This window comes from Ictidomys tridecemlineatus, chromosome 10 (genome assembly GCF_052094955.1).
Source record: "Ictidomys tridecemlineatus isolate mIctTri1 chromosome 10, mIctTri1.hap1, whole genome shotgun sequence".
NCBI lineage: Eukaryota > Metazoa > Chordata > Mammalia > Rodentia > Sciuridae > Ictidomys > Ictidomys tridecemlineatus.
This window is the reverse complement of record NC_135486.1, coordinates 138,977,981-138,989,845: the sequence shown is the minus strand read 5'-3', so window position 1 is coordinate 138,989,845 and position 11,865 is coordinate 138,977,981. Positions and strand designations below refer to the sequence as shown.

The window sequence follows — 11,865 nt, the reverse complement described above, 5'->3', positions numbered from 1 at the left end:
GTAAGTACCATGAGTGGACACACGCGAGTGAGAAAGCCTGCGCCCAGCCACTAAGCTGTTTTCTGTCCCCTCACGTTGAACCTCAGACTTGTGTTCTTGAGTGTTTTGTTTGGGCTAATCCTGAGCCCCCGCCCAGTATCTTATTGCCACTGTCTTGTCTGGTGACAAATTGTGGTTCAAAAACAGCCCTCCTGCTGCTGCCCAACCCTGCTTCACAATTGGCCCTGAATAGACCAGAAGTCGAAAAGACACTTTAGATTCAGCATCCTGGTTGTAATTCTGCCTTCGTTGGTGCATTTGATGCCACTGTAGCCCGCCAGAGCCTGAAGCACTTGGGCATAGCACCAGGCATAGCGCTTGGCACATGCTCCTGACCTGGTGTGCAGGTGAGCACATCATAGGTGCTCATGACATGGTGAACAAACGGACACATAGTAAGTGTTCATAACTGGTTGGGTGCATTCATAATAGGTACTCATATGTGTGCTAATAAACATACTAGGTAGGTGCTTATTACCTATTGTGTGAATGGGCACGCAGTAGGTGCTGATGACCTGTTGGTAGATAAATGAAAGGGATTTAAGAAAGCCCATTTACCGGGAGCAATGGATGTAAGGCAGCTATTTGGAGGTGACCTCCCCCTGCCCCGCGTTTCCCAAGTGTGGATAATGTGGAGTGTGGCCGGGTTAAACATTAGCCGGCGGATGGACCCAGGGGAAGGCCAGCTTTGGGAACTAAAGCGTCTAGCCGGGGTACTACTGTTAAGGGCCGACTCGCGGTCAGCGGACTAGTCGGGAGGGGCCTAAACTGAGGGCCTCAGAGCGCCCCCTCCCGGCGTCAGGAACCTTCGCGATTCGGCCGGGACAACGGCCCTAAACCCACCCGGTCACACAATATGGAATCTTAGCCAGGCAGAGCAACAGCCCGCGGGAATCGAGGTGCACCGAAAAAGGTACACAGTAACTGGCTATCTTAAATCTGATAGCAAAGATGTTTATCAAGGGCTGGGGTTGTGGCTCAGTGTGGAGCCCTTCCTAGCACTTGTGAGGCACAGGGTTCAATCCTCAGCATCACATAAAAATAAATAGAAAAAAAGGTATTGTGTCCATCTGCAACTAAAATATTTTTTTAAATGTTTATTGAGGGCTAGGGTTGTGGCTCAGAGGTAGAGCACTCGTCTAGCATGTGCGAAGCACTGAGTTTGATCCTCAGCACTACATAAAAATAAAATAAAGGTATTGTGTCCACCTACAACTAAAAAAAAAATATTTTTTTAAATGTTTATTGAGGGAGGGGCTGAGGGTTTAACTCAGAGGCAGAATGCATGCTTAGCATGCAAGAGCCCTGAGTTCAATTGCCGACAGCGTGGAGGATGCTTATCAGTGCTTGAAGGATGCTAGGTACTATGAAAGGGTGTGGATAAACTGCCAACAACCCCAGCTGAGGGAGACTTGGCTACAAGAAACTTCATCCAGGGGTGAGTGTAATCCCAGTTATTTGGAGGCTGAGGCAGGAGGACTGCAAGTTTGAGGCCAGCCTAGACAATTTAGCAAGACCCTGTCTCAACATAAAAAAAAAAAAAAAACTATGCAGCTCAGTGACAAAACACTCCTGGGTTCAATTCCCAGTAGTACACGGAAAGAGAGAGAGAGAGAGGGATAGAAAGAAAAAAGGGACTTTACCCTGGAGGGCATATCTCCAAGTCTGTTTTTTCTGTACTTGTTCCCAGGGAGAACTCTGACCTGGGATCCCTACTCTCTCTGGATACAGCATTTGGATGACAAATAATATAATACCTCCTTCTGAGGCAGTTGTGAAAACTGAGGTACACTCAATACAGGTTAGTAACCGCTGCTATATGTTAGACCTGGCCCATGGCTTGGCCAACTCCAGAACCCAACTGGTGTCTCCTTAGCTACCAGAAAACCCCTAAATTTGTCTGTTTGGTTCCTATAAAACCAATAAGAGTAAAGAAAACTCAGTAGTGCTGACCCAACCAGAATCCCCTCATCCTCAGCCAGACCAATTCTTTCTCTCTGTTGGACATTTTCATTATATTCCCAATAGCCCTGAGGATGGGGCCTATTATTATTCCCATTTCACAGAAGTGGAAACTGAGGCAGAAAGAAATTAAGGTAGCCATGGTTTTATACACCATTAGGAGGCATGGTGCAGATTATAATCTCAGTGGGTCTAATGTCTGATTCCAAAGTGCATTCTCAGACCCATTGACTCCCTGGGCATCAGATAACTGGCAAGGTAGGGGACACCCAAGAGGGCTAGCCTCTGAACTGTTTCCTCAGGGTCCTCTGCTGCTTAGTGAAAGGTGGGCAAGGAGGAATGCCCACCCTTCCTGCCCTCTCCCAGGGCTTTCTCTCTCCAGGGGTCCTTGCTGTGAGCATTCATCCTTCCTGTGTGCTCAGAACATGGCTGCTTGGCAGGAGGATGGTTTACCCTTTTAGACTGAGAGTTCCCCAAGGAAAAAGACTTAGGGACATTGCCCTGTCACTCCCCCTGCAGAGTCCTGCGCAGGACCTGGCATGTAGAAAAGCTTCCTAAATATCACTGAAAGGTACATTTGGTGGCTAAATTTGGTGCCCTAAACTTTTTCAACATTTACTGAAGGCATACTGTGCACTGGGCTAGGCACCCCACCCACACCTTTGAGGAGATCTAGTGGTGACCCCTTACCTGTCAGTACCCAGAGGAAATGCCACTCACTCATCACACACATGTACCTGCCCAATGAAAGGAAAGTGTCCTGTACAGGGTAGGAGCTTACAGTTGGTAGAGTGCACGCCTAGCCTGCACAAGGCCCTGGGTTCAATCCCCAGCACCGCCCCCCACCCCCCACCCCAAAAAAAAAGTAGGAGCTTAGTAAATGGCTCTTAAGTAACACAGTGCTAGATCCAACAGGAAATCAGAGGTGTGGGGACAGTTCCTATCTTTTCAGAGCCTGAGCTGAGCATGAAAGACATAAGGCAACAGTGAAGTGGGCCTTAAGACCCATGATGTAGACACAGACAAAGGAACCAGGATGGATAAATGGTAGCAGGTCTCATGTTCCAATTCTTGACCTTGGCCAAGCTCTCTGACCTTTCTGAGCCTCAGTTTCCCTAGCTGTGAAATATCAATTTTTTTTTTTTAGGTGTAGTTGGACACATGCCTTTATTTTATGTATTTATTTATTTATTTTTTTCCTTTCATTGGGCTGAGGATCAAACCGAGGGCCTCGCACGTGCTGGGCAAGCGCTCTACCACTGAGCTACAACCGCAGCCCTGAAGTATCAATCTTCAGGGAGCCTACCACAGGGCTGTGTGAGGCTCGGTGCAGAATTCATTGAAAAAACTTCCACCAAGCCAGGTGCAATGTAGCACGCCTGTAATCCCAGCGGCTCCGGAGGCTGAGACCAGAGGATTTTGAGTTCAAAACCAGCCTCAGCAATGGTGAGGCGCTAAGCAACTCAATGAGACCCTGTCTCTAAATAAAATACAAAATGGGACTGGGGATATGGCTCAGTGGCCGAGTGTCCCTGAGTTCATTCCCCCAAAAAATAAAAATAAAAAATAAAAAAAAGGCTTCACCATCATCTGGCAGGGAGATAGAGGAAAACAGATGATAGCTATTATTGTTATGAATGAAGCTGCAACCCACAGCGAGCAGGGCCCAGGCACAGGAAGAGTGATGGAGGGAGTGAGGTCAGGATGACTTATTAACCTTGAGCTGGCGACCTTGGGAGCTCTCTCTGTTGGATGGTGCTGGCTTGTTGAGCCTGGGGCTGGGGCTGTCTATGGGTGGGGTGTTTATTCTGGGAATCAGCCCTGCTCCAGGGAACAAGGAGGTCTTCAAGGTTTGCTCCAGGTGGGCCTGGTGTATACGGTATAGCCTACTCACAGGACTCGGGCTGAAAAGAGCCTCTGCCCTGAGGGCCTGGCTGGGTCTTGTAGGTTTGAGACATATCCACCTTGAGGGTCCCACCTGACCCCTAAGAAACTTGTCCTAGAGCCAGGCTTGGTAGCACAGGCCTGTAATCCCAGTGGCTCAAGAGGTTGAGGCAGGAGGATCAAGAGTTCAAAGCCGGGCTGGGGATGTGGCTCAAGCAGTAGCGCGCTCGCCTGGCATGCGTGCGGCCCGGGTTCGATCCTCAGCACCACATACCAACAAAGATGTTGTGTCCGCCGAGAACTAAAAAATAAATATTAAAATTTCCTCTCAGTGAGACCTTGTCTCTACCTAAAATACAAAATAGGGTTGGGGATGTGGCTTAATGGTGTAGTGCTCCTGAGTTCAATCTCTGGTACCCCCACCATGCAAAAAAAAAGAAAGAAAAAAAAAAAAAAACCTGTTCTAGAGAGACTGAAATACTCAGTTTAGGGGAGACGGTCCCTGAGTGCCAAAGCAGGATGCAGCTTCTGGGCTCAGGGGAGAGTGACATCACAGAGAGAGAACATCCATGCAGACTGTACTGCCTTTAGAGTCCCAGGGCCCCTTCATCAGAGCTGGCTTCACAGACATGTGAACTGTGTAGGTGCACAGGGACAGGTAACATGTTCTGCTGTCACTGGGCTCCAGTGTTTTCATTTTGTATTAAGCAGCCTGTCTTGCCTCCCTGCTGCTTTCCTGTGAGTACCTTCTTCAGGGCATTGGGCCATTGAGACCCACCCCTCAGCCATACCCAGGAAGACAGGATGACCTTAGGGAAGCCTCTTTTCCTAAAAGGTAGTAGACTAGCACCAATCCCCTCTGAAAAGTCTGAGGCCAGCTGTGTGATTGTGGTCAAGTCACTAAATTGTTCTGATCTTCTAGATATAACATTATACATACTTCATTCAAATAGTTGGGAGGCTTAAAAGAGGTAGTTTCTATAAAGGGCACAGCACCTGACAGGGAATAAGGAATAAGCACTCAGACGAGCTCAGGAGCCAGCTGCAAGGGCGCAGGCCTGTGATCCCTGCTGCTGGGGGTGGGGGCTGAGACAGGAGGATCGCCAGTTCAAAGCCATCCTCAGCAAAGGTGAGGCACTAAGCAACTCAGTGAGACCCTGTCTCTAAATAAAATACAAAATAGGGATGGGGATGGGCTCAGTGGTCGAGTGCCCCTGAATTCAATCGCTGATACTGCCCCCCCAAAAAAAGAAGAAAGAAAAGTGCTCAGGAAATTAGAACTATTATGTTTATAAAAATGAGAATGAGGGCTGGGTCTGGGGCTCAGCAGTAGCGTACCTGCCTGGCATGTGTGAGGCACGGGTTCGATTCTCAGCACCGCATATTAATAAATAAAATAAAGGTCTATCAACAACTAAAAATATATTTTTAAAAAAATGAGAATGAGGGCTGGGGTTGTGGCTCAGCAGTAGAGTACTCGCCTCGAATGTGTGAAGTCCTAGGTTCGATCCTCAGCACCACATAAAAATAAATAAATAAAGGTATTGTGTCCAACTACAACTAAAAAATAAATATTAAAAAAATGAGAATGATGGGCTGGGGATGTGGCTCAAGCAGTAGCGTGCTCGCCTGGCATGCGTGAGGCCCGGGTTCGATCCTCAGCACCACATACCAACAAAGATGTTGTGTCTGCCGAGAACTAAAAAATAAATATTAAAAAAAAATGAGAATGAGAGGGCTGGGGTTAAGGCTCAGTGGTAAAGCAGGGGCCTAGCACATAGAAAACCCTGGGTTACCCCTCAATAGATGAATGGATAAAAAAAAATGTGGCATTTATACACAATGGAATACTACGCAGCACTAAAAAACGACAAAATCATGGAATTTACAGGGAAATGGATGGCATTAGAGCAGATTATGCTAAGTGAAGCTAGCCAATCCCTAAAAAACAAATGCCAAATGTCTTCTTTGATATGAGAGCAACTAAGAACAGAGCAGGGAGGAAGAGCAGGAGGAAAAGATTAACATTAAACAGAGAAATGAGGTGGGAGGGAAAGGGAGAGAAAAGGGAAATTGCATGGAAATGGAAGGAGACCCTCTTTGTTATACAAAATTACATATAAGAGGTTGTTGGGGAATGGGGAAAAAAAACAAGGAGAAATGAATTACAGTAGATGGGGTAGAGAGAGAAGATGGGAGGGGAGGGGAGGGGGGATAGTAGAGGATAGGAAAGGTAGCAGAATACAACAGTTATTAATATGGCATTATGTAAAAATGTGGATGTGTAACCAATATGATTCTGCAATCTTTGTAATGTTTTGAACAACCAATAAAAAAAACAATAATAATAATAAAAAAAGAAAACCCTGGGTTTGATTCTCAGCACCACCATATAAAAATAAATAAAGGTATTGTGTCTATCTACAACTAAAAAATAATAAAAAATAAAATAAAGGTATTATGTCCAACTAAAAAAAAAAAATAAAAAGGGTTGGGGATGTGGCTCAGTGGTAAAGCACCCTGGCTTCAATCCCTGGTTAAAAAAAAAAAAAAAAATGTGGCATGTGCCTGAAATCCAAGGACTAGGCTGAAGAAGGAGGATCACAAGTCCAAAGCCAGCCTCAGCAATTTAGTAAGATCCTCAGCAGTTAAGCAAGACTCTGTCTCAAAAATGGGGCGGGTGTGGTGGAGCAGGCCCGTAATTCCAGCGATTCAGAAGGTTAAGGAAGGAGGATCACAATATGAGGCCAGTCTGGGCAGTTTAGGGAGACTGTCTCAAAATCAAAATAAAAAGGGCTGGGGATATGGCTCAGGGCTAGAGCGCCTCTTGACTTAATCCCCAGTACCAAAAGATGATGAAGAAGAAGAATGAGGATGGGGCTGGGCATGGTGGAGCGCACCTGTAATCGCAGAGACTGGGGTTGAGGCAGGAGGATTGCAAATGGAAGCCCAGTCTCAGCAATTTAACGAGACCTGTTTCAAAATTAGAAGGACTGGGACGAGGCTCAGTGGTAAAGGCTTTGCCTCGCGTGCGCGAGGGCCTGGATTTAATCTCCAAAAAGGAAAAGAAAATGAGAATTTAAGCACCGGCACCAACTTGGAGTGAGGGGAGGGGTCTGCTCCGCATCCTTACAGACCCACCCCCAGGAGGAGCCGTCCCTCACCTGACTCCGCCCCTCCGGCCTTCAGAGGGAGGAGACCCCCACCCTCCCGGAGCAGGGACGTGAGGGTGGAGGAACGGGCGCGACACATTTTTGAGTCGTGACCAAGTGGAAACTCCCTCCCCAGGGCGGAAGCCGGGGGCGCCCCACTGGGGCCCGAGTCTCCGCCGGGGCGGGATCCCAGGCCCAGGGGCGGGGCGCCGCGGACCAGCATGGCCCCGCCCCTCGCCCGCCTTATAAATATGAATGAGCCGAGTGGGGAGCGGAAGTGCCCGGCGGCCTCGGCTAGGGTGGCCCCGCCTTCGCTGCGGGCTCTAGGGGCGTGGTCTGGTCCTGGCGCCCCGCCCCTCCCTCCCCGCGCGGGGCCTCCTTCCGGCCGGCGCGCCCCGGACGTGACCTCGCGGGTACGCGCAGCAGCCGCTTGGCGGGAGACGCCCGCAGCCTAGCGCTGGTGTCGCCGTGCTTTGTTTCTCCTGGGTTCCCCGGGTTCCTCGGCTTCCGGACACGTCTGTGCTGTCGTCATTCATCCCGGTGCTCGAGACTCACGAGTGAAAAAGTGGAACAGAGCTGTCCTCGGGGAGCTTGCGTTCCAGGCTCCAGGCGCCACCTGCGAGACTAATAAATGAAATGTGTCGGCTCTCAGATCAGGGCCAGGCCAGGACGTAAGCAGGGGAGCGAGTCACTGTGAAAGCCGATTGAGTCAAGACCTGAAGGAAGCGACGGAGCCAGCCACACAGGGAACTAACGAATACGTCCCAGAAAGAGCATTCCGGGTTTGGGGAACCAGAGCAGCCGTGCTTTGAAACCTGCTGGTACGGCACAGGTGGAGAAAAAGAGATGGGGAGTAAAAGAGGATGGAGTAATGATGATGGTGGCCTACGGCTTTGAGCGGGTGCCAGGCAACATGCTAAGGGCATTGTACATCTTTTTTATTTCATCCTGGGGATGATGGGAGGTAGGCACTGCCATTATCTGGGAGGAAATCAGACTCAGGGTGGTTAAATAACTTCCCCAAGGTCACACAGCTTGGAAGTGGCCAGACCTGCATTGGAACCCGAGACTGACGTCATTGCCTAAAATGCCTATGAGACCCGGGTGGGACGACCTTGATCAGGACCTGGTCCTCCCTTTCCTCCCAAAGGGTTGGGACTGACCTCCAGAGGTGAAGGATGAACTCGCAGGGCCCTTTTTTGCTCTTGGCCTGCACACCCTGAAAATCAGTACATAGAGCAAGGGCATGCAGAGCCTTTGCAAAGGTCTCTTCTCCCACTAGATGATTTTGTAGTCTGAGAAAGTGTTTGTCACCTCTCCAGGCTCTGGAGCAGGTACTTTGGGGAGAGAGTGGAAGGGTAGGAGCCAGGAAGAGGATATGGATCAGAGAGCCTGGTGTGGTTAGTATCCTGATATCTCTGAAGTAGTAACAAAGCAGTCTCAGCCAGGCTGGCTGTATCTGCCACCAGCAACTGCAGACAGGCAGAATTACCCAGTCATCCTCCAGGCCTGGAGAGATGAAAGCACAAAACCCACTGACTCCTCTCCTGCTGTCCTGAGCGTGGAAGGGCCTCCGAGTGCCAGTCTGAGTGCTGATAGCTCTTCTGGCTTCTCTGCAGCAGGAGGGGAGGAAGAAGTGTTTTCCTCCTGTGAAGGTTGGTCTGTGCCTCTGAGATCACTAAAGGGCACAGGAATGGTGAGTCTTCTAGAATTCACTCCTTCCCCAGCCTGGTGCAGCTCCCTATCCTGGTCTTTAGGTTCTGATGTAAAACATGGCTGGGTCAAGAGCAGGATCCAGCCTTCTTTGGGGGAAGTTGGGCTGTTATTTGAGCCCCTGCCTCAGATCACCAGTAAGTCTGAGGTACTGATGGGACAGAACCAAAATGGAACTCATTATCAGGCTCATTTGAGGAGACTCAGGGAACTTATATGTTTATCCTAAGAGCACACAGCTGTGAAGTAGGAGGGATGGAGTTCAAATCCAAACTGTTTGACACTAGAGCACAAGCTTGGTGGGTCTCTTACTCCCAGACCTCTTTCTCCACTCCCCCCACACACTGGGGAGTTGTAGAAATGGCAGATGGGGGCAGTGACCAAAGGGGACAGGCACTTTCTGCTTTTCTCATTCACACAATACCTGGGCTTTGTATATGAGGTGGGTCAGCCAGCCCCTCTCAAGAATGGCACAAGTGTAGCTGGAACCAGTAGCTGGGATTATAGATGTGGACACCATGCATGGCTGAGGTTTGGTCTTAAAGCTGGGCATGTGGGGCGCCTGACTCCACCTGAGTACCTGAGATCTCTCTGACCTTGAGCTGAAGGGGCAACTAGAGCTATAGCACTGTCCTGGTGCGTGCTGAGTTGTGTGCTGGGGGTAGAGAGGTAGTGGGATCCCCAAGGGGTCTCAGAGAGACCCAAGACCATACATATGAGTCATGGAGAGGGGGGGGTGGAATGAGATGAGCAACTGTTGGGAAATAGTCGAGCTGGGCATTGCTAAGCATTGAACTGTCTGTCTCCCTCTAAGGAGTCCCCACCTCTCTGGTGACATTCTGAGGCTTGGAGCCCCAGTGGGTCCTTGGACAGGGCATGGTGAAAGTCCAGAGCAGGACCCAGGGATCTGTGTTTTCAACAAGTTCCTCAAGTGATTACAGTGCACGTGGTCCTCTGAATAAACCTTCAAAACCATTGTCCTGGACCTCCCAGCCAGGCAGCCAAGAGAAACCCCTTCCGGAGCCTTCTAGCAGCCGGGAGCCTGGTGTGTGTAATTGTTTTCCATGACTGAATTTAAACGCATTCCAGTCTCTGCAGAGCACTGTCATCAGCCAGAGCTTCTCCTCTGTTTAAAATAAATGTCTCAAGCCATGGCCCTGTCTCCAACCCTCCCCTGCCAAGTTTCTCAAAAGAGTAGGCCACCCCAGGTCACCCACTCAGTGCTGAACTGTATGCTGGCTTTCTTCCTCTTATGCTCTGTCCTAAACTGTCCCTTACTGTCCTTTTCACACTGTGACCTCCTCTCAGCTGAGGCCCCAGAGCAACTGGCTTCTCCTTTAAATTCCAGCTCCTCTGCAGGTGGCCCTTGAAATCAAGTATCACTGATATCCTGGGACCTCCTTGTCTTGAAACTTTTCCTCTGTCAAAGGGGCAAAGTGTAGGCTGGGGTTGTGACTCAGCAGTACAGTGCTCGCCTAGCATGTGTGAGGCCCTGGGTTCACTCCTCAGCACCACATAAAAATAAGTAAATAAAGGTTTTGTGTTCAACTACAACTAAAAAATAAATATCAAAAGGGGGAGGGCTGGGGTTGTGGCTCAGCGATAGAGCGCTTGCCTCCCATGTGCAAGGCCCTGGGTTCACTCTTCAATACCACATAAAAATAAATAAATAAATAAACAAAATAAAGGTATTGTGTCCAACTACAACTAAAAAATAAATATTAAAGGGGGGGCAAAGTGTGGGGAACTCCCATCTCCAGGAGTCTCCAACATTTATGCCTGATGTTTGGGACACACTGTGCCTGCATTTTTAGGGGCTATATTGAATCTCCCCTGGGCTAGCCCTCTGGAGCCCTTCCAGATAAAGTCAGTCACAGAAATCTAAGTCACCTGTCACCCTTGAAAGGCCCAGGGATCTGGGCTCTTCACTGTTCTCGCTGAGAGAGGAAACAGTACCATCCTTGAGGGACCAGGCTTCACTGCCAGGAATTCTGACTTATGTTTTGTTTTCCCTGATAAAATTACATGTGTTTTTGTCACGTTCGTTCCGCATCCCAGCACCTGAGCCCTTCCCTCCACTGGGTTCTGTCCCAGAGCCCTACAGCCTCAGGGTCGTCTCTTTCCAACCACCATCCACACCTGGCCCACTCAACCTTCGCCTAAGAACACCTCAAGTCATTCCCTCTCTGGGGGTCTCAGAAACCCTGCGATGGCTGTCCCACTTTGCTGGGGCCCCACAATGGGCCAGGCACTGTGTCTAGGGCGTGAGCTGGAGGGGTGGGGACTGACCCATCATTCTGGCTGTGACATGTCAGACCTACCTACCTGGCTTTCCTACACCTGTTAGTGTCCTCACAGCACTGGGCCGAAGCTCCTGTCCAGTGTCAGTGGTGGAGTTTGGTTCAGTTCTGGGTTTTGCCCCCGCCAGCCTTAGGCCGGGTTCCTTGAGCCCTGGTGGGTCTGTTTCTTTTACACGCTGGCAATGGAACCAAGGCCTTGAGCGCACTAGGCAAGTGCTCTGCCTCTGAACCGCACCCCCAGGCCTGAGTTTTGGTTTCTTGGTATCTGACACCGCAGTTGGTCCTGTTTCATGTATTGTGAGGACCAACATGACATTAGGACATTACATGACCTGGTCCTTAAAAGTTGGCACAAAATATTGCTTGATCTGTATTATTGCATTTAATTCTCAAAACCTCTCTTTGAGGGATTAGGGATATAGCTCAGTTGGTAGAGTGTTTGCCTCACATGCACAGGTCCCGGGTTCAATCCCCAGCACCAACACACACACACACACAAAAAAAAAATCTCTCTTTAGGTAGATCATCAGGCCATCTTTGGCAGATGGCAAGAGGGAAGCTCAGGGACACCAAGTGTTTTGAGTAGGAACACACAGCTCTAATGTCACAGAGATGGGTTTTGGGTCCAAACTGTTTCACTCCACTACCTGAGCTCCCAGCTCCTATCTTAAAATCCTTTCTTTCTTTTTCTTTTCTTTTTTTACCTTAACTTTATTTATTTTTATGTGGTGCTGAGGATCGAACCCAGCACCTTGCACATGCTAGGTGAGTGCTCTACCATTGAGCCACAGCCTCAGCACAATCCTTTCTTGATT

General features: G+C 49.3%; 1 protein-coding gene across 2 annotated transcripts in view; it reads left to right on the top strand.

Annotated features, from left to right (window-relative positions):
• Window positions 1-11,865, top strand: part of Tfap4 (transcription factor AP-4) — a 43,862-nt gene that overhangs the window by 2,718 nt on the left and 29,279 nt on the right. Inside the window, exon 2 of one of the 2 annotated variants that reach the window (XR_013427114.1) lies at window positions 1,730-1,843. The exons of the other annotated variant lie outside the window; for it this stretch is intronic. The gene's annotated coding sequence lies outside the window, so the exon portion shown is untranslated. Of the gene's footprint in view, window positions 1-1,729; window positions 1,844-11,865 lie in introns of those variants that run through there. 2 annotated transcript variants of the gene reach the window in all.